The sequence below is a fragment of the Leptonychotes weddellii genome, chromosome 6 (genome assembly GCF_054177405.1).
Source record: "Leptonychotes weddellii isolate Sample4059 chromosome 6, ASM5417740v2, whole genome shotgun sequence".
NCBI classification, from domain to species: domain Eukaryota; kingdom Metazoa; phylum Chordata; class Mammalia; order Carnivora; family Phocidae; genus Leptonychotes; species Leptonychotes weddellii.
This window is the reverse complement of record NC_138374.1, coordinates 87,079,494-87,100,746: the sequence shown is the minus strand read 5'-3', so window position 1 is coordinate 87,100,746 and position 21,253 is coordinate 87,079,494. Positions and strand designations below refer to the sequence as shown.

Genomic DNA, 21,253 nt, shown 5'->3' with positions numbered 1-21,253 from the left:
GTCTACCACTTAAACACACACACACACATACACATGTGTACATATACACATAGATGTATACACATAAGGAAAAATGTGTGCAATTAGGGGGGATTCGGATTTGGGACTCTATACCTATTCCTAAACCCTGTGTTTCAGCAAAGTATTCTGTATGCCTGCTGGTTGCTATGGAAATACTCTGAGGAGCTTGCCACATGCCTTGTGTCTAGCCTCACAAGGGAGACACTCAGTAATGCAAATAACATACAGGTTTAAGAAGAGATTAGAAAAGCAGGGTGGCCCATTATGATTTCATTCCACAGACTCAAAAACTTCTTAATGCTACATATCCAAAGAGTCTAAGTAGCCACAGATAAGAATAGATTTTTCACTGGTTTTGTAAGTGAAAGGCTGCCAGGCATCCTAATTTAGCCAGAAAATAGCATCAATCTATATAGTTTTGTGGGCCAAGAAGTTTATGAGAAACGAACAGACCAGAAGACAGGAAGTCTGTCTTCTAGTACCAGATCACAACTATGCACCTATTTGAACTTGGATAGGTCAGTTCCCCTCTGTGGGCCTCATTTTCTCAATTCTCTTTGTCAGTTGGGAAGAAAGCACCGGGTAATTCCAACAGATTGCATCATTTAGGAGACTTTAGGTTGTAAATGACAAAAAAAAAAAATTTAAATTGGCTTCAAAATAAAGGAAATGTATTAGATCATGAAATGGAAAATTCCAGAAGTGATCTGGCTTCAGATAAGGTTTAATTTAATGCTCAACAATGTCACCAACGACTCAGTTTTGATATCAGCTTCACCCTGAAGCTGGTTCCAAGATGGTGGCCAAAGTCTCAGAGCTCCATGGTACCTCATGTAACAGGAAAGAGAGAATGTGTTTGCACTGGAATGCCAACAATCATTTTGAAAGTTACCAGAGTTGAAGCAGCTCAGATAGCAAACTGGCCACTTTAATCATCACAATGGCCTGGAGGATGAAATGTATTTACTGCCTTAATGTAGGGCATACATGCTCCAAATCTGGCACAGAGACAGGATTCAGTTTCCTTGGAATACATGAATCTTTAAATGGAAATCAGAGACAGTTGGGAAAGGAGTAGGGGGACTTCTGAGGAGACAATCAACAAATGTCTACTCTGGGGTGTCTCCAGTTCTGACATATTTTATTTGCATTTTCTGTGCTAGTGGAGAAGTAAGTTGACTTTGAGCATGAAAGGAGATGCCATATGAAGGTGCTTGTACTTGGAAGCTCCTACTGCCTTTGAATTTTGCCCTAAAACTAACCCTGAAAGAAAACTACCCAAAAACTTCTTAGTTAGAGGCTTTTTGGTCTTTGAATTGTTAATAAAAATGAACCATAAAAGAGGAGGGAAAATACACATACACACTTCATACTGAAGATATTTCCATTCTACTATGTAGTACTTATCCTTTCTCAGTTTTGAATTTCTGGTCCTCAAAATTCATCTGAAATTTTTCTCTATAGATTTATAATTCTTTGAAACTATTAACTTCCTAAGGACTTTGATAGGAAGCTTGATTCTTGATGGATAGAGACACAGTTCTCCTTCCTTCATTGTCCTTTCAACAGACACACACATATATACACATGGACTAGGGAAGAGAAACCAGTATCTGCAAGGATGAAAATAAAGAGTTTTATCAGTTAGGACATTCCAGGTGGAGGTAACAAAAGGCCAAATCCAAAATGCTTTAAACATAATAGAAATCTAGAGTTAAAAGAGTGCTAAGTTGGTAAATTTATCAGCTTGACTATATAATCAAGGACCTAGGTTCTTTCTTTTTTTTTTTTTAATTTTATTTATTTATTTGACAGAGAGAGGCACAGCGAGAGAGGGAACACAAGCAGGGGGAGTGGGAGAGGGAGAAGCAGGCTTCCCGCCAAGCAGGGAGCCCAATGTGGGGCTCAATCCCAGGACCTTGAGATCATGACCTGAGCCAAAGGCAGATGCTTAGCAACTGAGCCAAGGACCTAGGTTCTTTCTGTAGCTCCACCATGCCTTCCTCAGCACGCTGGCATATCTTTTTTAGGATGACTAACCTCATGGTGCCAAGATGGCTGCCACAGCTGTAAGCATCACATGATGATGGCAAATCTAAACACAAGAAAGAGTAGTTTTTCCTCATGCTTTCTTTTTTAAATGCAAAACGAAATCTTTCCCTGGACCATTACCTCCTTCCAAACAGAATTCTCCTCATAACTTTTTGGGCAAAACAGTGTGACATGCCCATTCTTATATATCTCTGGAGAGATGAATTACCCCAGTTGATTACCAGTCAGGTTCACCTCTGGAAGCACATGATTGCCTGATACCTGATGCTAACTGAGTCTGCTATATTAGATTTTCAGAAGGAAATGCTCTAGGGAAGAACGCATAGCATGAAGCCTTTCTCTTAAGCCCTGCTCTCACCTTGCAGTAGACTTTTCCTCATGTTTCATTGGGCAGAAGGGCGTTACATGCCTGTTCTGAAATATCATTGTATTACAATACCAAAAATATGTACTGCAATCACTCCTGTGTTAAAATTCATGTTCCTCTTCTTATTATTGGCCATGGGAATAAGAGCAAATATTTTATCATCACTGTGCCTTAGTTTACCCCTCTATACAATGGGAATAGCATCACAGCATTAGCCTCACCATTGGCTTTTGAAAGCTAAATGAAATGGCACGTAGATATGCTAGTATTTCATAGATAGTACTTCTGTTCCTATTCTCCTGTTTTTTCTTATGTTTTATCATGAAAAACTACTAAAAGTTTAATCAAGGAAGAGGCATGATCTGACGTGTGTTTTGGTAAGATAAAACGCAAGGTGGATAAAATGAGGATTTGGGTGATTTTTTTTCTATTTGTGGACACTTTCCCTAAGCTCCTCCAATAATACCACTTATTAATTGTTAAAATTTAGAAATATCCAAATGCTTTTGGGGGGGAACTTTTATTAAAATATATCCTTTGGTTATTCCTACTCTGCCTTTCAATTTACCATCCAAATAAAATGTTTAAATTATTTAGTTAGCCAAGGTTTTCCCTGGCAGAAAACAGGCTACCTTTCTCTCAGGAGGTTATGCTTGCTTATTTCTCCTAAGTCTTCTCCATTTATCAGAGATTCTATGTCCTTCCTCAATATGGAATTGAGACAACTCTTCAGTCCCTTGTTGGAAAATGTCCTGTAGAGGGAAGACAACCTTCTGCTGTGGAGCTGTTGGTAATGTTTTTTGGAGAATGGCTATAGTTTTAGAATGTCACCCTTGAATTCCTTCAAATTTTGGGGTGAATTCCATGTAAATTCAGTGATTTACTTACATTAGTTTGACAATTTGATCTAGAAAGGCCTGTTTATTCTCAATCTTTTTCCAGCTAAGAACCAAATGGTACCTAGATTATCTTCCCTTCATTCCTTGAAATTAACATCATTTGGTGGATGGACTGTAGCAGCTGGGATCCCATCAAGTTGTGCTCTATAAAATACAGAAGCATAAATACAGTGTTTGAACCTGGACTCTCTTGCAGTAAATCCCTGGATTAACTGCTGACTGATACATTGCATGGAAATGGAAAGGATCATCAAAAAACCAACAGATGAGGTGACCAAAACAATTAGACTGGAAAATGGATGGCTTATCTGTTTTTGACCATCTAAATGACTAAATTGAATCTAAGAATACACAATCACTTCTCAAAAGTTTAAAGGAAGCCTGAAGCTTGCTTACTTAAAGACTTTTATTTATCATACTCACTGTGTAGCTGATTTAGTGCTAAACTTTTAGATTAAGTTTCTAAAGGGACACCTGAGGTCATATATGTTTGCAAATTCCATTCATTCATTCATTAATTTTATTTACTCAGTCACAAATGTTATCTGTTATGTGTCACATACCACATGAGGCATAGAGAATATAACCTCAAACGTGATCCTGTTCTCAAGAAACTTAAATATATAGCATTAAGTATCATGTTAAACTTGATAGAGATATGAATATAGGCAAAGAATATTGCTAAGGAACAACATCAGAGTCACACTGAGGGATTAGGAACTGTTTCCTAGAGAAAGTAATGATTGTATTTGTTTTTAGAGGATGATTAGGAAACGGCTTGATTATGAAGGTGGTGGTGCCGAAGGGAGAGGAATTACAACAAAGTGAATGTCACAAAGGCACGTGAGGTGGAACAGCAGAAGCACACAAGTCTCCATATGATGTGAGTGGAGGATGACTGGACTGCAGTAGGCGGGTCTGGGAAGAACTGATAAAAAATAAATGGAGGTTGGGATCAGAATACAGAGTTTTGTGTTCCAAGCTAAAGCACTTCCATTTTACCTGAAAAGTCACTTCTTTGGAAAGTTCTTTTTGTCTTCTGTGATGAGATCGAACTTCTCTCATAAGTGCTTATAACACCATGAATCTCTTATGTGGAGCTTATAACAGATGTTATTTTGGTTTACCTACATGATCAAGTGTTTGATCCATGTCTTTCTCCTAGACCAGATTGTAAGCCCACTGTGCTTCTGCTTGTTTACCACACATACCTTTGTTTATCATTTGTCCTCTACTAGAGGCTCCATGAGGGCAGGGACTCTGTTCATTTCCTTCAACTTTGCATTGCCAGAATTACAGTGCCTGGCACATGGTGGGCATTTAGTAAACGCTGGCTGACTTACTGAACAGACAAATGAATGCCAGCCATGGGGAGCCATTGAAAGTTCTTATTTAGTGAATGACTTGCTAGATTACATTTCCATCCTGGAAAGATCCCATGGAGAGCAGTCTTGAATGATGAATTGATAGAGGATCAGACCAGAGGCAAAGGGACTAACTAGGAGGCTACAGGAGTAGTACTGTTGAGACATATACGAGCATCTGAAGTAAAGTTGTGTCAGAGGGAGTGGCTGGAGAAAACAAATTTCAGAGCAGAAAACAGATTTATTGAGGGAAAAAACATCCTTGTAGATACTATGAAGCTTGGTATCTATATCACTTGGTATTTGATTGGATGAGGGAATAAATGAAATTGAGATATGTAGGGTGGCTATCACAGGTTGGGTTCCCACAAAATAGGCTCAGAATTGATTAGTGTACGGGAGGTTTACAGGAAGTACTCTTGGCATTAACACCTGTGGAAGGGGAGGGTAGGGGAGGAGAAGGAATAAACCAGGTTCTGCAAGAAGGAAGCTGGGCTCGGATACAGTCTCGTGAAGGCCTCAGCCAGCTCTATGAAGAGCTCTGAAACTGAGATGGCCCTTCGAGTAGCCTGAGTTTGAGGAGAGGCTGGAATTTTATATTTCTGTATCAGTCGTTCACTGAATGAAGACTGCCCCAAGAAAGCAGTACAACCTTCAGCAAGGCAATTCTCTTCAACCCAAGCAACTCTGAAGAGGCCTTATAGGGCTGCCCAGCAACAACTCTTCAGCAGTGGGGGAAGTACGTCTTTCAGTCCTGAAGGAGAATCTGGGTGGCACATCACAGAAACCACTACAATGAATCCTCATTTGGGCAACCCAAGGGACAGTTGAGGGCAAATTTCAAGGGTAAACTATTAATTCAGTTTGTGAATATAAGGTCTTTGGATCACCTGTAAAGAACAGCCCCAAAAGGTCTGGGTTACAGATGTGGGAGTCATTACGGTGGAAACAGTGTTGAAAGATAAAGGAAACAGAAAAAAAATAGTGGACCTGAGCAAAGGGAGGAAAAATAGAATGAGGCCAAGGGAAGACAGAATTTTAGGCAGGAAGAAGCAAGCGACTATCCCTAAACCTACCAAGATAAGAACCCAGAACCATATGCTGAATTTAGCAAAACTTGCTGACTTCTGCCAAAGTGTTGCCACGGGATGGGGGAGGGGCAAAAACGTGGTTGTAGCGTGGGAAGGCCCTGCAGATAGCAAGGGCCATTGCTGTGTGAGGATAGGGAAGACTATTCTCTGGAGACCCTTGTCTGTGAAGGGAAGCTGGATCACAAGGTAGTAGCTAGAGGGGGACACGGTGGTCAAAGAAGGTTTTATTTGATTTTAGTTTGTTTTAAGACAAGGAAGGTATAAAATATCTTTATGCCAAAAGAAAAACAGCCATTAAAAAGTTGAGGACCAGGAGGAAGGGGTCAAGGAGAACATATCAGGAGATGTGAAAGGATGGGGTCAAAAGCAGTGGGAAGGAGTGACGTTTTAGGAGGGGTGGGAGGGAATAAGGAAAGCAGTGGGCATGTTTATGGAAGAACTCGCGCCTCAATTTTCTCCCTTACAGGAGTACATAGAAATGTCACAAAGATGGTGATAGAGGTCCAGAAACAACAGAGATGATGAAATTAGTGAACAAGTACATTGAAACATCTATAAATATGTTCCATATGTTCAAGGATGTAAAGAAAATCCAAACATAGTGAGGAGATAAATAGAAGATATAAAAAGAACCAAATGAAATTTCTAGAGATGCAAAATGCAATATCCAAAGTGGAAATTTAACCAAATGGAATTAACAGTGGCTTAGACCCCAGGGAAAACTGACAAGACGGAGCAACTGTTCAAAATCAATCACAGGGAGAAAAAAGAAAAAAAAAAAACTGGAAAAAAGTTGAGGAGGGAAAGGTTTCCAGAGGCACAGAGGAAATGTCTCCTGGGAAATGTTCAAGGAGCATAAATTTTGAATGACCTTCAACTTGACAAGACAGAGATAGGAGTCAAGGAGACACAGGTGAAGAGCTTGTCCCTAGGGTATGTGGTGGAGTATGGCCTTTCATTTATTTATTTTTAAAATGCTTACCAAAGCATGCTACCATTTGTTGTGTGCTTTCTATGTGTTATACCTTGTCCTAGCCCTAAGAGATGCAAAGATGTACAAGATGCTGTTTACAGTCTATATAGGGAGGCAGGCAAGTTAACAGGCAACTACAGAACAGGATGCTAAGTACAAGGACAGGTCTGTGGGCATTTAAGGAGGTCCCTGCTTCCCAGGCCATACAAGTGCAGAGTCAGCACCTTGCTCACAGTGAGTGTGAGCACCTCCTTAAATTTTACACCCTAGATGCCTCTCTAATCTTACCCTTTCTGGGTGCTGGGTAGGACAAGTTAATGAGAGTGGAGAGAAGTACTGGATTTAGGATTCAACTACCCACGGTTCCTCCTGTTGGTCCAGTGTTACTGCCTGCATTATTGCAGAATCCAGCATTTGAGGGAAGCCTGAGCCTTTGGCTTCTGGACTAGAACTGCTCATCACTGAAGCCTCAGGTCTAGAGGACTTCCCTAACAGCAGCACCATTAACAAACAAAAAGTTAAAAATAGAGCTACTCTATGACCCAGCAATTGCACTATACTAGGTATTTACCTCAAAGATACAAATGTAGTGATCTGAAGGGGCACCTGCACCCCCAATGTTTATAGCAGCAATGTCCACAATAGCCAAACTATGAAATGAGCCCAGATGTCCATTGACAGATGAATGGATAAAGAAGATGTGGTATATATACACAATAGAATATTACTCAGCCATCAAAAAATGAAATCTTTCCATTTGCAACAACATGGATGGAACTAGATATTTGCTAAATGAAATAAGTCAGAGAATGACAATTATTATATGATCGCACTCATATGTGGAATTTAAGAAACAAAACAGAGGATCATAGGGGAAGGGAGGGAAAAATAAAACAAGATGAAATCAGAGAGGGAGACAAACCATAAGAGACTCTTAACTAGGAAACAGAGGATTGCTGGAGGGGATGAGAGTGGAGGGATGGGGTAACTGGGTGATGGACATTAAGGAGGGCACATGATGTAATGAGCACTGGGTGTTATATGCAACTGATGAATCACTGAACTCTACCTCTGAAACCAATAATATACTATATGTTAGTTAATTGAATTTAAATTAAATTAAATTAAAACAAATAAAAGGTTAAATTTCATTCACACCTTCCCCCTTTGATCCAGCACCCCCTTTTTATATTCTATCTTCTCACCAATGACCCTGTATTGCACGTGTGGTCTTTCCTACTAGACTGTGAGCAACCTGAGGACCAGGACTATCTTATTCTGTGTTGTTGTGGGTGGTTTTTTGTCTTTTGTTTTTTGTAAAACATGTTAATTATTGCAGTAAAATACATGTAACAAACTTTTCCATTTTAATCATTTTAAAATATATAATTCAAGGCATTAATTACATTCACAATGTTGTGCAACCATCACCAGGATCTATTTCCAAAATGTCTTATTCAATTTTTGTATCCTTATCACAGTGCATGCCACAAGTGTGATTTTAATCAATATTTATTAAATGAACTGTTGAATTGATGCACGAATTAATCTGACAGTCTAGAGATTGACTATAAAGACACAGCAATTAAAATTTCCCTTTCTGCTATGCAAAACAATGACAGAGAATAGAGGCTATACAATTTAAACAAGCTGTGGAGAGTAGATGTGGCTCCATCAAAGGGAGTATCTTTAGAAAGAGAACCCGTGCTAATGAGGACCCAGGGCATGCTTTTGATGAGGAAGCTACACAACAGAACTCAATGACCTCCACAAGCAGGTGACAAATTCCTTTGTTAAGAAACAAACTTTCAAAAGAGGTGGGCCCATTAGCCTTTTGCAGGTGGTTTAACTCCTGAATATGTTTACAAAGTACTCCAAAGATTTTTCATGTTTAGTAAGTGTTTGGTTTTTTTTTCTCTCCTATCTAAGAGGAGGACATCCTGGTTCTGTTACTGTCTTGGGACATGAAAAATAGACCGGCAGTAATAACTCTCCTCTGTGCTTCATCAGCATGTGAGCGTCAGGACACCAGGCGTACAATTGGCTTGATTTCACAGTGATGGGCCCGCTCTATCTAGAGGCAGGGAAGGAAGGGCAGAATAACAATCAGATATCTTAGGTCATATGGAAAAATCAATAAAGGTTTGTTTTATTCTAGTGAAAATTTTCCAAATTTGTTAGGCATGCTGTCTAATTTGCTAATGTCCCCTGCCCCACACTGTACTGTGAGGAACTCATTATCTGTCACCCAGGAGGGCCTGGTGTGACCCAGCACGGAGGCTGAGGAGCACCAATGACCCGCAGGACACTCCTGATAGCAGGGCCCAGTGGAAAGGGTCAGAAACACAGCTGTAAGTCTCTTCTCAGCCTCCTACTGGTTCGATGAATCTTTTGTGTGTGTGTATGCTCAGGTTCATACAAATATATATAACTGTTATGATAATTATTATAAAGCAAGCACCATAAATTAATTCAGACTAACTTTTTCTCCCCCTCAAAGTAACTGGTCTACTCCTGACCTCCAAACAAATCTAAAAAGAGCTCACGGTACCCTCCTTCCAGGGGAAGGAGCGTGCAAATGTGATAGAGGAGCGAGAATCTTAGTTTACTTTAACCCACGTGAAAGCTTTTCCCACTGTTGTAGGAGAAAAACAAGCTTCACCGAATGTGTTCTCAATTACTGGGTTCACTGCTTGACGGGAAAAACCCCGGTAATTATGGTAGTTGCTGTCAAGGGAATAATAGTAACTAGGAGAAAAGAAACAGCTTTTTAGGGTTTTGTCAAGCAATCCATCTGCATTAAGTAAGAACAAATGACCAACTGATTCCCTCAAACGTGGGTTCAGGAGACTTTTTTTAGTAAAACTCAACCATCTACTAATTCTTTCCCTTTGTGTATTTCTCCACTCCTGTTTCCAACTAACTCATAACTGTAATACTTCAAAGGATGTAAATCAGGGATCCTAGAAAAAAAAAACCAAAAAACAAAATGTCAGCTTAAACTTACTAAAAACATAATTTAATGTTATTTATAAGTTTAAAATTCAGCTCCTTTGGGCATTAGCAAATATCCTATAATTGTATACAAAGACAATTTATAGTTTTTGTAGCTCAAATTACTGTGGTCCCTAAAACGGTCCTGCAGGGAAGACACAGGGATACTTACAAGCAAGACAGGCATAGGGCCAGGACTTACTTCAGGGACATACTGGTGGTCAGGAGGCAATTTAGGAGCTTCCTTTGAAATTCTACTTTTTCTTTGGCCCCTTTCAAAATGTAAATATTTTATTGGAGAAAGTCTACTAATTAATTCATTATTATTCACTAAAGCTTCAGCACAGATTTTTTTTTTTTCTCTCAGAGAAAAAGAGAGGCAGACCCGAGAAAGAGACAGAAAAACAAAGAGGGTGGGTGAAGGTTACCTCAGAACAGGTCTGTTCTGAAGGCAGAGGCTGAGAGAGGTGTGCATCCAAGGGGCAGCCCAGTGGAAGCACAGGAAGGACCTGCCAGCTTGAGAACACGGTAAAGCTTAAGAAGGGCGAGGGCCCCAAATCAACTTCACTTCGGGGTTCGGCACTGGAACAGCCCTGGCTTCCTCACCTTCTCTCCCCAGCAGCTCCCATTGTCCAGCTGTCTCTGCCTGTCTCCCTCACACGGGCTCCTCTCTGGAGTTTTATCTGCCCAGGGACCGGCCTCTCAGTGGTGACTTCTTTAATCTGGTGTAGCCAGTGGTTTTCCCAGACACGGTCTCTCTTCAGAGACAGTGTGAAAGAAAAGAGAAAAAGGAAAGCAGAGCCATGAGCTCCCCACTAGCTGGCTGGCTGGGCCTCCTCACATTGCATTTGCTACTCTGGAGGTTCTGGAGTCTGGAAGATGCATGCCAGCGGTGGGAGGCCTCGGAGCAAAGTCTTCTCTGGCTCAGGAGTAAGTCCCCTCAGCACCTAGGAAAAGTGGGCACAGGGAGGAGGGGAGCTAAGTGGACATGGGCTGTGCAGTCTGAGGGACACACAGGAGCCCTCTGTCCCCACAGTCCTGCCAGAGACTCTCTTCCCCACCAGACCCCACGCCGTGGGAGCACGACGATCAGAAGCACACAGTCTCGGCCTTGAGAGGGATCATACCTGAGTCACTGATACTTTAGTATAAAATAATCAGAACACTCTCTTCAGTCACAGGAGAAGGTGTCTAAATGTTCTAGCTGCAGGGTGGGGGTGCTGTGGGGAAGAGAGTGACAGGGGACAAAAAGGAAAGGACAGAGACAGTAAGGGGAGACAGGGAAGTCAAACACCCTCACTGACAGGATCTCTAGCCTGGCGGTGGCCAGGCTCCTCCCATCTCTTCCTCCCTTGTCAGGGCTGCATTTCTAGGGGCCTGTTACCAGTCACAGGGTGTGTGTGTGTGTGTGTATTCTAGTATGTAGGCAGTCTACAGTGCATAGTAGTTATATAGCCTATAGAGAGTATTCTAGAATTCTGTTGCGTTACAAATACAGGTTCACCTGTGATCCCGTGCACAATGGAGCTCAGAAAGTGCGTTTCATCTCACGTAAATAGCTGCTAAAAACTATCAATTTTCTCCCCCAACTTCTAAACTGAGAAACTTCATTTCTCTCACAAAAGATTAAAATTGTATCCACAGAGGTGACCTCAAAACAGAGTTAACTGTTGTTCTGGAAGCAACCTGACACGTTTTCTAAGATCCTAGGACAAAGGAACCATCAGGTGTGATGCTTCTGATGGCCTATCCCAGGATATAAGGTATAAATCCATTTGGGAACAAACTGTTCACCTGCAGCCCAAGACAAAAACGCCTTCTTTGCAGGGGTGAGGGAGGGGGAGGTAGAAGGACTTAAATGACAGCAGAAAACCCGGAAGTAGAACTTGCGGGTCCCCCTGCTTCCTGCTTATTAGTGTCTCCTAGGACTCCTTCTTGCTCTGACACCTTCAGGAAATTCATAGGCCCAGTTTTTCTTTTCACATTTGATGCTGCCATAGAAACACTGTGTGTCCCTCGGTGGAGATGGTATCCTACAGGAGAGTCTTGCAGATACAGCTCCTCAGGAAGCCTTGCCGGGCCCAGGTGACCCAGACTATCATGAAGGTTCTGTTCATCCACTTTTACCCCACACACAGATCTTGTAACTCTGCTATGCTTATGGTTGACTATTTTGCTTAGACAGAAAAACCCATGCTCTAGAATTTCTCAACTCTGACAATAGTGTCCTATATGTTTTCCAAACCCTCTTGGGCCTGGAATCCATCAATCACACCTCTTTGCAGACTTAGACCTAAATGATTTGAAGTAATTTTGGATCTTTCCTTGATATGTTATATAAATGGAAGTCCCAGAAATGAGAGTAGATTCTAATTCATATCTCCTCAAGTGAATATCTAGATTAGCAGTTGGCACTTTTCCTGTAAAAGCCACATGGTAAATATGTTAAGGTTTCATGCCAAATGGTCTGTTTTGCAAACACTCAACTTTGCCCTTGTAGCTGGGAAGCAGTCATAGGGCCTAGACAAATGCATGTGGCTGTGATGCAATAAACCTTTATTTGCAAAAATAGGCAATGGGCTGGATTTGGCCTGGGCCATGGTGTTTTTCTAAAATTTCCTAAAATACCCCTCTTTAAAAATGTTTATGTACTCCCTATTACTATTATCTGAGAGTTAAGAAAGTTCCTAAACTTGCATAATCTATACATTATATTTATATACAATGGAATATTACTCAGCCATCAAAAAGAATGAAATCTTGCCATTCACAACGATGTGGATGGAGCTAGAGAGTATTATGCTAAGCAAAAAAAGTCAGTCAGAGAAAGACAAATACCATATGATTTCACTCATATGTGGAACTTAAGAAACAAAACAGATGAACATGGGGAAGAGAAAAAGAGAGGGAGAGGGAGAGAGAAGCAAACCATATGTGACTTTTTAACAATAGAGAACAAACAGGGTTGTGGAGGGGAGGTGGGTGGGGGATGGGCTAGATGGGTGATGGGCATTAAGAAGGGCACTTGTTATGATGAGCACTGGCTCTTATATGTAAGAGATGAATCACTAAATTCTACACCTGAAACCAATTTTACCGTATGTGTGAATTTAAATAAAAACTTGAAATTAAAAAAAAAAGATTTAAAAACCTATCTATACATTTACGTGATTTTCTTAAAATCACAACCTAAAAATGTACTCTTCAATGTTTTTTAATCATAACCTTACAGATAAAAAACACAATACATTCCATCTGGCTTAATTCCAATTCTTTCTCTGAACACACGAACATACTCTTACTCGATGTAGTTCCTACAGGTATCCCGTTCGCTATGTTGTTGCTTATTTCTCATCCTCCTGTACAGCCACTGTTATATACTGATCTATTCTGCTTACTTTTTTTGAAGATTATGCAATAGCTATTTCACTATACTTATAAAGCTGGCTTACTAAAAATTCTCCTATTGTTAAATATTTGGATTTTTTCCCATTATTTTTCCATGAGCTAAATAGGGCTGCTATAAAAATCTTTGTACAAGTGACATCCAAGAAAGTTAAAATCCAAATGTAAAAGCTATGTTACTTCTGCTAGCTCTGCTAATTATTATGCTTGAAACATGGTAACATTATACACTAAAAAATATAGCCAGATAATTATTTTTTAAAGCAACCAGATTGTAAATTCACTGAATTGCCCTTCTTGTTGAATGATGTCAGAAGACTGTCCTATACAACTTTTTCTAAGAAATGTGATTTGATCTTAAATATATTATTTTAATTCTGTAGTACTTTACAGCTATCAGATATTCCTTCACAGATTTGATGATGTATCTCAATATGACTATACAAGCTTACCTGTGCCAATGGCTTAAATACTTCGATCTATGTTCAAATCGGGTACTTTAGTATTTATTCTAAATGAAACAGTTTCATTAACATTGTCAACAACTACATAATTAACCACCAGGTAATGTTATGCTCAAGCTCATAATCTTTTTCCGAAAAGGGGAGAGTTGAATCTAAAGGTTAGAAGTTGCTTGTTAGAATAAAAGACTTTTCCCTAGCTCAAAGTTCAGACATTGCTTGGTATTTCTTGGCAGCAAATTCTTGCCTCAGATCCACTGGACACACTGAGGTCTGAAATAGCAGAGGGCTAGGTAGGGACATTATAAGGAAATGTTCTCAGGCATTCCTTTGTAGAAAGGGGCTTTCTCAAGATGGCTCTCATTCAATTGGAACATTTCAGAAGTACAAATCACCTGTCTAAAACAAGACAACTGGACACCGAAATATAGACTGGCTCATAATGTTTGTTCCACCCTATTTACATCTTCAGATATTTAACCCAGCAAGAGATAGTGCTGAAGATCAGTGCTTCTGAAACTATCTGTGGTATAGAATCAGTTTGCTTTTTTTTTTTAATATGCAAAAATGTCACCTTTATAAAACACAATAAAATAATTATCAGAAAAATAAGTAAAAAATAAGACATGCAAAATACCAAACCACAGTTATACATTTACTATTATTACAGTTAATATAAATACATGCATTATAATTATGTTACAGATCATATTAAATTAGAGTTAAATAAATGTAATCAGAACAAACATAGCAAAGGAAAATTATGAAAACTGAACCTGTTTTTCATTAAAATTGTGTATACTGACGAGTAATACAGACTTTACCTTGCTCATCGTAAACTAGTCGAAGGCCCAGACTTACAGCATGTGATCTTCAAGGGTCTGGGATTTAGAGTCAGATACCTGGTGTTGTCTCAGTCTCCCACTGGCTGTGTGACCCAAGACAACTTACTGTCCTCGCCTCCATTTCTTCCTCTGTAAAGTGTGGATAAAAATAAGATCAAATAAGGTTCTTGTAAGGATAAAGTAAGACAACACATGGAAAGTTCTTAGGGTAGCATCTAGCTTAGTAAATGCTGAAAAATGATCTCCAGCCTGTTGCAGGTCAACCAGCATGAAAAAGCTTTAAGAAGACTGAGTGATGAAAAATGTAAAGAGCAAGCATGCATCTGGCTTCAGGGTACCATCTAATAAAAGGAGTCAGAGCTTCAGTGAAAACCCACTGCATAATAGACTTCTGAACTAGTAAGAGTTCAGCAAGGCTGCCAGATACAAATTCAATTTACACCATCAATAACCAACAAGGAACTATAATAGAACATGAGCTGCCACTCATAACATCAAGAATCTCTCAAGTTTCTAGGAATAGGAAGAAAAAGGAAGGCATACAAGTATATGGATAAATCATTCAAATTCTATAAAAGGCATAGAAGAAGACATGAATAATGAATGAATGGAATTATCTGATATTATAAATCTGTCAGTTCTCCCCTAAATTAATCTATATATTCCATATGTTCCCAAAAAACTCCAGCAGAAGTTTTTGAGAAAAACTGATTCTGAAGTCTACACCGAAGAATTAAGTTTCACAAATAGTTGTCAATTTTATGTGTGCACAAACACACACACACACAAAACAGCAAGGAGACAAGAATATATACTGAACAGCAGCAGAGAAACAAAACAGAATAGATAAGAATGCCCAGAAATAGAGATGTGTGGAAGGAAGATGTCTTATAGAGGTGGGGAGTAGATAAATTGTTTAGTATATGGTGCTAAGAAAGCTGGCTCTTTAAAACTAGTAAGGAGGAAATATGCCCATAGGGTGGAAAGAGATTTTTTTGCAACAAGACCATATAGGCACAAATGATAAGGTAGGAGAGTGTTGGGTCTGACTACACAAATGTTACAAATCTCTATTCAACACAGGCACAGAAAGTGGTTGTTAATAGGTGGGTACCATACCAAGAGAACGTTCAAAGCTTAAAATCAATAGGATTAATGTTTAGATTAAAAAGGAGTTCCTATTGGGGAGTCTGGGTGACTCAGTTGGTTAAGTACCCGACTCTTGATTTCGACTCAGGTCATGATCTTGGGTCATGAGATCGGGCCCCAAGTCAGGTTCCACACTCAGTGCAGAGTCTGCTTGAGATTCTCTCTCCCTCTGCCTTTATTCCCTGCTCGCACTCTTGTTCTCTCTCTCTCTAAAAAAAAAAAAAAAAAGAATTCCTATTAATCATTGAAAAAATAGGAAAATGGGTGAAGCATATAAATAGGCAATGCACAAAAGGAAGAAATCTGAATGGCTAAAGTTCAAGGGATTCTCAACCTCACCCATAATGAGAAACATCAACATTAAAACAACAATATTATGCCACTTAATATCCATTCAATTGGAAAAAATAAAGATTAGAGGACTGCAAGATTTCAACAAGTTAAAAGAAACCAGAACACATATGCTTAGCTGGCAGGAGGGGTAATGGCACAGTCTTTCTGGAAAGTAATCTGACAGCTCTTTGGGGAATTAGAGTCTGGGTATCCTACAATACAGCAGTCTCTCTCCTGAGAACCTGCATAAACTTGCATAAGAAAATCTTGCATAAACCTATAAGGCACTGCAAAGAAAAATGTACACTGCAGACTTATTTGTAGCAACAAGTAGCTGTCCATCATCAGATGGAATATTACACAGCTGTTGGAAGCAATACACTAGTGAGCATACATTAGAAGGAGCAAGTAAAAAAGTAAGAAATATAATGAGACGCTATTATGTAAACTAAAAGCACATACATACACAACATACCATTACACATGTCTCACAGATACATACATATTGAGAACATCTATTAAACATCCTAGAGGAGGTGCCTACTTAATGGTAGTGAATATTAATGGGAAATGAGGGATGAAGGGGAAGCTGAAATAAAATAAGAAAGAGACCCTGTGGGAGTAAACATAATAGTGCATCATCAACTCAGAGAGGTGTTTGATTAAATCAAAGCTTTACACCTAAAATCCAGAATTTAAAAAAAAAAAAGGACATACAGAATACAGAACAGAGTGTTACCAAAGGCGCTCTTGGATCTCAGTAGACACTGTTCCTGAGCATGTGGAAACACATGAGACCCAAGGGATTGAAAATGCAGATTGAGTCTCTGTTATTAAATTCATGAACCATGGTTCTTCCAGAGTGTTCTTCAATCTCTTGAAGTTCTTTTCCATTCTGCAACACTAGTGAAGATTAGCCCAGTGGGGAGCAGAGGGCATGGTTTCTCTATCCTGAGAAGCTGGTGACAAAACTCCTTCCTGACTGATGTATCCTAGAAACGCTCAATTTGTGTTCTTGCCTGAGTGACAGAGTCCATGTTTTTCCTTTACATGCTGGCAGGAGCAAATGTCTTAACCATGGCTGCCGTCCAGAGAATTCGAAGCCAGAACTTTGCTCTGGGCAAGCATCCAGAAGAGTAATTTGGATTCCATAGCTGAAGAGCCCTAAACTTTAAGGAGGACCCAGAGGCTATGCTGACTGCCTCTTCAAGCCTTTATACGTTGAAGAGGGAAAGAGACTGGTAGCCCTCAGTCATTCTCAAGTCTTGGCCTTTCCCAGCCATTGTGTGCTGGCCTGACTTTGATTTTTGTTCGTTCACAGGCTGCCCAGGTGCTTAGGAGGATTTCAAAAGCAAGAGGTGAAACATTACCCAGGATAGTTTATGTTTTTGTTTTAGATCTTGTCCTACCTCCACACTGGATATGATTAGTTGGGTAAAATTTTCCTCGTGAGTGTTGTGTTGGTGAGAACTTTTCAGTGTGGGAGAAACACCACTCCTGGACAGAGTGGGCAGGTTCCTCCATGAGGTAGTAAGAGGCCTCGGAAGGCCTGCCAAATGCACATCCAATGTTCTTCCATAAGCTGAAAGTCCCATTATTCTTATTAATTCTATTCTTCAACCATTTTCAATATCGTAATGTAGTAAGCTGTTTATAAACAGAATCTCATTTCACAATTATAACAAAACTGCTAATTAGCTACTATCGTTCCTAGTTTACAAGTAAAGAATGGTCTCAGAGAGGTTCCTGCCTTGCCCCAGGTGACACAGCTAAGATACAGCAGACCCAAGAGGCAACTTGGGTGTACATGGGTCCACGTGTGGAGCCTTACACCATCTCCATATTGGCATTAAAAGCTTCTGTTAAGATACAGATGTATTTTATGCCGCATTTTGGAAACTGAGTCATCCTCAGGACCTCGGTCTTATGCACTGGTTCAAATTAGGCAGATGTGGCCTCAAAAGCAGGACCTTAAAAGAATGAAGCACAGAAAAATAACAAGGCTCCCACACTTGGGACACTCACCACCTAAGGAGAGCACAAGCACACGGGAGAGGACCAGTCGATAAAACCCCCTTCCCTTCCTGTCTGGCACAAGGCGCACCAGGGAATGTTAGGGAGAGAAGGCCTGACACCAGAGACTGGATTCCAGAAGAGGTGGCAACACAAAATTGCAGACACTCGGGAAGGGTGATAACAGGCTCTCTGTGGCAAACGTAACCTATTTTTCCAGTCACACTACTCCCACAAGGGCTGTTCTCTGTGCCATTTTTCTAGCTATGCCTGATGGTACCGAAGCAAGGTACAGGTTTTTATGCCTGCCCACCACCTCTAAGTCTGCCTGAGAAGGAGCCTATAGCTTGTCAGTGTTATGGGTCAGGGATATTGACTTTCAATCAATCACCAAAATGCCCCTTGATAACAGATAATAATAATTGTACTTGCAGTGATATCAACAGCTAGTTAAGCACTTACTATGTGTTGGATGCAGCACCAAATGCTTTAAAAATATCTCATCTCACTTGATCCTCCAAACAACCCTTAAAAGTTGTTATCATTATTCCTACTTTAAATAATTAAAACAGAATAGAGAGGTCAAGCAATTTGCCCATGAGCACCCAGCTGCTGCATGGTGGTGCTAGAACCGATTCTTTCAGACTCCAGACACCATACTCTTGACCCTCACATTGCACTCTTTGTTACTGTTATGCTGACCATCAATGATCTGGGGAAACTGAGGCACAGAGTGTTAATTCAATAAGGTAACAGTTGGGATAAATTTATGACTTAAAAACAAACATTTGCTTAATTGTCCAGCCATTCATTTTACTAATATTTATGGTGAGTAATAATTAATATAATTAGTATCTGCAGTGAAGTATAATGGAACATGGTATATTATTAATAAAGAAAAAACAATTAACAGTAAGTGCAATCATATCATAAGTGTCATTTCCTCCATAACTTATTGCCTTCTACTTAAATGCGTTCTTTTATTTCCTCTAAACTGGGGATTCTTTTTTTTTTTAAGATTTTATTTATTTATTTGACAGAGAGAGATACAGAGAGAGAAGGAACACAAGCAGGGGGAGTGTGAGAGGGAGAAGCAGGCTTCCCGCTGAGCAGGGAGCCCGATGCGGGGCTCAATCCCAGGACCCTGGGATCATGACCTGAGCTGAAGGCAGACGCTAAACTGACTGAGCCACCCAGGTGCCCCTAAACTGGGGATTCTTAATCTTGGGTCCCAAAGGATTCATGGATAGAATTCTATCCATGGAAAATGGAGGCTATACATAGATTTGAATTTGAATAGGAAAAAAAATGACATTTTTGCTTCACTAGTCTCTAACTGAAATGTAATATTTTTCATTTGTAAATATTGCCAACAAACTACTGTAGTATATTTAGAAGTATCTAACTGTGTCACCAATAGAAATTGCACATTTAAAAATATTATTTACAGGTATGACAAATGTTTTAAAATATCATTTATGCTTATGTCTACTTGGAAATATAATAGTTACTAGACCCACTGCTAGACCTTTTATTTAATACTTTAATAAAGAAGCATATGAGCAGAATTGGTGCCTTTTGCAAGATTGAAATCATGGCAGGTCCAGAAACTGATGCCCAATTCCATTTCACTGGTATCAAAAAATATTTCAACTCTTATACTCTCACAGGTAGAATGAATTGTGTACTGGCCACACATGGAGGCATTGTTTTGATGATCTTATACTTCAAGTTAAGGTCTAAAAAAAAACACCAGCTATGAAAGCAACAGAGAAGGATTTTAAGTTATGTTCCCATGCCTGGAGAAGCTAATGTCAATTCATCATGTGATACTCAATTTGTACAATAAATTATGAACCTGGAAAAAAAAGAAGCATATATGGATATATTACTATATCACAAATATTTTAATATTTTGGTAAGTGCATTTCAATATAATTTGTCTCTCTTGTAATCCTATGCAGTTTATTTTATGTATTTGAACCATTATTGAGGTGCGTCCATGGACTTTACCATAGAAAGTTTGAGAACTGCTGCCCAAAGCCATGCCTTAGAGGTACCTTTTCTCACAGGTGGGGGCTGGAGGACAGAGAGGGTAAGACTGCCCAACCTCTGCAGAGCAAGGGGGCCTGACCTCAGACCCTCCCTGATAAACTCATTCCATCTACCTTGCTCCAACCAGATAGGTTTCTCTCTTCAGCTAGCTTATGTCTTCATGATCACAGAAAGCAGCTGGTCTTCACGAACAGAAAGCTCAGCAATTGGTGTCTCTCCAAATGTCGACTGAGGCTCAGAGCATGCAGTGCTGGCTGGTCATTCAAGAGCTTGGTACTGATGCCTGGGTCTTGTTGGGCCTCCTGTGTGATCCTGGGCAAGTTCCTCAAGACTCCAAACCTCAAGCTCATCTTGTTTAAAATTGGGATAAGAAGGGGTGATATTTGTAAAATGCTTCCCATCTTTCAGATTACTCCTACCTTATTCCTCAAGCTCTCACACCAGTGCTATGGGGGCATAAACAGCATCACATGGTATTAGACGTGAGCGAGCTGATGCTGAGGGGAAGGTGCAGGATGGCTCTAGCACCTGGACCTCCGGAGCCTTCCTCAGCAGGGACACCCTCACTCTCCCGCTGGTGGAAAGCCATTTAAAACAACAAACATTGGTTATCTCCCACAGGATTAGCCCCCCAAGTACCTCTCTACCTGCTGTTTCCATCCTTAAAGACACAACTCCTCCATTGATGACTCCTCATTTCCTCCCACCATGATCTCTCTCTACCCCACTCTGTAGCATCTGCAGCCTGCCTTCTGACCTTACCTTTGACCTTGCATTCCTTCCTTAAGTTGTAACACTCTTGTATGCTCAGGTCTGAATCTTGGGTCTGAATCTCATACAGAATCTCGGGGTGACCTCAAATTCGCTGACTGATCCTGGACAAGTCACTGAAAGCTGCCTGAGCTTTATTTTCTCACTTTTAGGTCAGAGATTTGTCATAAAAATAAATAAGATGGTGTATGAAGATGCTTTTGTAGAACTATAAAATATTCTATAGGATGTCATTTGATGCTATCAACAGCCACAGTAGATAGGCTGGGTGGCGAGGTACAGAGAAAGGTCCTGGCTCGGGTCCTGATGAGGCCACTTCCTACTTGTATAACCCAGGAAAATTTGCTCCCCTTTCCTGGGCCTTAGTCCTCATCTTTGATAGCAACACTTTTACCTTCCTCTTAAAGTTTTTGTGACAATAAAAGGAGACAGGGTATAAAAGATCTTAATGCAATGCCTG

The 21,253-nt window shown here is 40.1% G+C and overlaps 1 pseudogene; it reads left to right on the top strand.

The window, feature by feature from the left end:
• Window positions 1-19,538: 19,538 nt before the first annotated feature.
• On the top strand, window positions 19,539-20,502 carry LOC145722086 (ATP synthase F(0) complex subunit k, mitochondrial pseudogene; annotated as a pseudogene).
• The last annotated feature ends 751 nt before the right edge of the window (window positions 20,503-21,253 follow it).